Genomic DNA, 4,621 nt, shown 5'->3' on the forward strand with positions numbered 1-4,621 from the left:
ACACACACACACACACACACACAAACTTAGGCATGGTAGAGCACACTTGTAATCAGGCAGAGAAAGGTGAATCCCTGGGTCTTACTGGCTACTTGGAGAGTTTCAGGCCAGTGAGTTTCTATCTTCAAATATAAATGGACAGTTCCTGAGGAATGACACTTGAAGTTGTTTTTGAGCCTCTGTGTGTGTGTGTGTGTGTGTGTGTGTGTGTGTGTACCCACCCACATAGAAAGAAGCATACACATACACACATAGAAAGGGAAGGGGAGGATAGAGTGAGGAAGGGAGAGAGAGAGGAAAGTGAGGGACAGAGAGGGAGAGAGAGAAGAAAGAAGAACTGTATCTATTACCACACATGTTACTATAATGATAGTAACATATGGAGTGGTTCTGCTGTTGATGTGCTCTGTTCCTGTAAAGCTCATACTAAGTGTGCTAGTCATTCAATCAACAATCACATCTCCTGGATAGTGAGGTGGAGGTTCCTAGAGATTGATGTCATTCACCAATACAAAGTTAAAGCAGAGCTGCATTTAGTGCACATCCTTTCATCGTATCCTACTTTGTTTTTCTATCTCTTCCAGCTCAACTGTGAGAACCCAGAATGTATTTATGTTCTCACCCCCATCCTCTGAATTGTAAGTGCACAGATCTTTGTTTTCATTGAGTTCTGTGTTAAGTGCTGATAGTAGCATCAGTCTTCTGCACTCTGTATTTGTATAGGCTTCTTCTTTCATGTCATAGAGCTATTGACAAATGCAAGAGACTCTGTGGCTTTCTCTCAAGATGCTCTCTTCTCTGGGATGACTCACTGAGTACTGTGATGAATGACTCTGCCAGCACTGTAGAACTCTCCAGCTACATTTCTTTCAGTGGTCCTTCCTAAAGACAGTCATTGCTGCTCACTGTTCTACCATGAAAGAATATTTTAAGTGGCTTTTAAAATGATGATTACATCAAGTTTATAGTCCCCTTCTACTCTAATAGGAATCACACCCAAAAATAAATCAATTAATAAAAAAAAATGGAGTTTGTTTTCTTTTCTTTATCCATTAATTCATGGTTATGGAGAGGCTAGTGCATGCCCTCTTTAGTGCATTTAATAATAATAGCTTCAGATCTTGTAAAACAACACATTTTAGTGTTTTATATTCTAATGATGCTTTACAATTTTAAAACCTTTTACAATTTTGTAAGGTGCTGAGACCTCATTGGCTGCTGAGAAGCACAATGTCAATGCAGCAACCATTTAGCGATCCTGTTTAGGGGCATCCCAGGCTTCCCCAGCCTGAGTCTCGAAGTGCCTGCCCAAGACATATCCTGCAGGAGTCCCATCCCTACTGCCACTTACCTCACCTTTTGCAGCATAGGTCTGTCTCCAGCCTGTCAGCTGACCACCAAGGTGGCCCTGATGCCTGTGCAGCTCTTCAAGGGCTAATAGACCCAGGGCCTATAGGTGAGAGAATTCCAGGCTTGTATCCAGTGCCAATGACGGAGCCATCACTTCCCAATATGAGGCTCAGCTTGCCTAATAGGAAGACATTCAGGTGCAGAGCAAGCATCTAAAAAGAATCCATCAGTGAACTGAAGACAGAAATTGAGGCCTTGAAATCAAAGACAAGGAGACAGGATTGGACATCTACACAAGGAGAACTCATACAGGGAGGCACACAATAGCAAATACAATATCATTAAAAAGCTTCAAGCCCAAGTCAGACCTATCTGCATTTGAGTCCTCAAACTCACTTTGCAGAGGACCAAGTCCCAAGTGGCCTTCTTTGAACTCTAGCAGGTGACAGGGTCACCTCAGGATTTGCCATATTTGCTGCTCTTGACACCAAGAAGATGGTCCTGACCCCATGAGAACCATCAATATGGGGCTCACTTGTTTGGGATATGTCACAAGTTTAAGGGAAGTGGGCTCTAACCCTGGCTATTTCATTTCTAGAGTCAGTGGCTCTTGGGTAGGGGCATCATGTAAGTCACTCTCTTTGCAGGATACTAAGGCCTTGTTGTTGGGCTGTGGCTTGTCATACCCCCTGACTGAGACCATGCATCAACCACAACAGCACTCTGACCTGAGGTCACTGACAAGACTCGATAAACAACACCTGTGGGCTTATATAACACTGCTTCAGTTACTGTTTTATTATATTTTAGACAGGTTTCTCTTGTTCCCTCATTTTCAAAATGCCCAGAGGCTGACAACCAGCAACAGTGACTAACTGTTTTTGCCAACAGGGTCAAAGCCTCATAGCCCCTAGGTCCATTCAGCCTTCATGGGAGACCCAGCCTCTCCCAGGTGCCTTGAGGCCAAGCCAGTGCCGATGGGCTTCTATTCCTCTGTTCCCTTATCAAACAGCTCTTTCTGTGAGGCCTGTCACTCCTGTCAGGGCCAGAACATGAAACGGTTTTCTGCTTAGGGTGGGGGATGATTATAATTTAAGTGATTGTTTTAATAAAAATTCTAAACTGCTATAGTTAAAAAAAAACTTTTACAAAATTAAGTACCACATATTTAATGCTTGAGGGGCTCAGCTTTAAATGTCACAGTAAATGTAGCTGCTGAACTTGAGCCAGCCCTTTTTTTTCTATCTAGAGTACATTGCACCTATACACTGTGGCAGGAGAAACCAGAGTCCCAATCAGTGGCTGACATATTTGGAGGCTTATAGATGCTGTTGTCAGTAGGCAGAAGTGATACTTAGGCTGTGTTTAGGGGTCACACCATTACCAACTCACCTTTCTATTTCCTCATTTGTTTGGTACTTTCAATAACAAAAGTAAACCATCCTTGGCACAGATGATGAAGACAATCAGGTACATATATTTGTATGTGTACGATTTTTACATGCCTTTCAACATTCTCAGACCTGTAACTTTTAAGCCAGAGAAATCTTTCCAAAGGATGACTTTTGACTGTAGTATGTTATGTGAGGAATATTGCACAAAGTCTACCAAGAGCTACACAAAACTGAATCTGTACCACTCATTGTATGGAGAAGAAGACAGTGTGAGCAGCTTTACAGGAGAGCCAGGCATAGCAGCTCCAGGGCTTTTCTCATGGGCACAGTTCAAAGCCCTTCCTTCCTGTGTGACTCAAACCTGTTTACAAGTATTTTTCTCTTCCACAATACTTGCCACAGGTACTTAAGCATGAATAATGACAAGAAAACTAGAAATGAAATGAAATTCCCATTACTAAAGAAAGACTCCCATTACTAAAGTTAGTCCTCTAGGGTGAGAGGCACACAAGATTAATTAGATTATGGGAGTTGATATCTTTCTTCATTTCCCTTTCCAGACTTTAGGCAAATACATTTTTTCCACAGTTTTAAAGAAATGTAAGAACTCCCAAGTTCCAAGGCCAGAAAATCCTGACAAGCTTCTGATAGCTGACTAATGGATGAAGCTCTGTTGTTTACTTAGCAAGGGGAGAGAAAAAGTGTGATAGAGAGTTCTAGATATGGAGCAGGAATCTGACACCCTTCAAGGTGAACAATGGTGAGAAGAATAGGCTTGCTTCTCGCTCCTTTTTTTATTTTTCTCCATGCACAAAATGTGTCTGGAAATGTCAGCTCAATGTATCATCCTCGTCCAGCCATTCTTCTGTGTCCCCTAAGAACAGGATAAGACCTGACCTCCAAATATCAAGTATTTCCAACCCCACACAGTCTAGGTTACAGCAGGCATTCTGAAGATAGGACAACTTTTTCCCAGCTACGCAACACCTCCAATATCTCCACATAGCAACTGACTGTAAAACTGATAAGAACATGAAATTGGAATTGGCAGAGCTTAAGGTTTTTCATATTTCAGTGCTGATTAATTCACATTTCTGATTTGAGGGTGAGCCTCCCATAGCAAGGCAACAGGCTGAAGGCTGTCCTGGTGTTTTCATTCTGAGAGAACCCTCCTCATAAAATTTCCCACAATGCCTGTCACTGGTACCTAGAATTTCACCATTAGAGATTCATTCTTTTGGTTCTGGGGCATTTTAATCCCTGGGGGTCCTATTAAAATACAAAAAGTCTGAGAATAACTGCATTGAAAGGTATTATTAACTGACAGCAACAAGGCCCTGGGGAATCGGACACAGGATAGAGCCTGAGGGACCGAAGAGGAAATCAGGATGGGCAGAGAGAGAAGGCAGGTGGCAGCTAAAAGAAACTTCCTTCCAATTGTTCAGGGGCAAGGTGACCCACTTCTAATGTTCCCTGCAGAAGAAAACTGCTTCTCCAGGCAGCAGGATGGGCACAGTGCACACCATTTACTTCAGTTCCACTAAAGGAGAAAGTCAGTGCTATAATATACTTAACAGATCCTGGGAGTGTTTCTGTTGAAAACATGGAAGAAACATAAATTAACCAGGTATTATCTATGGAAAAAACTGGGTACCTGTGTGGACTTCTGAGTGATCTGTCTCATACAGCAGTTGCTGGTCCATATCTTAGGAAGCACCTCCAGTGCCTGGTCTCTGCCCTGTAGGGATATTCCTGTCCTGAGAGGGTGGTGATGGACACTACCAGCTTCCTACTGCCAGAAAAAGTGAAACCTCCTTGTTACTGTTAAGTGGTAGCTAGCAGGCATAGGGCTGTGTGCGTGTGTGTGTGTGTGTGGG

General features: G+C 42.8%; 1 pseudogene; it reads left to right on the forward strand.

Annotated features, from left to right (window-relative positions):
• Positions 1-3,466: 3,466 nt before the first annotated feature.
• Positions 3,467-4,621, forward strand: part of LOC116087790 — an 8,331-nt pseudogene continuing 7,176 nt past the window's right edge.

Source organism: Mastomys coucha, unplaced genomic scaffold, assembly GCF_008632895.1.
Source record: "Mastomys coucha isolate ucsf_1 unplaced genomic scaffold, UCSF_Mcou_1 pScaffold13, whole genome shotgun sequence".
Classification (NCBI taxonomy): Eukaryota; Metazoa; Chordata; class Mammalia; order Rodentia; family Muridae; genus Mastomys; species Mastomys coucha.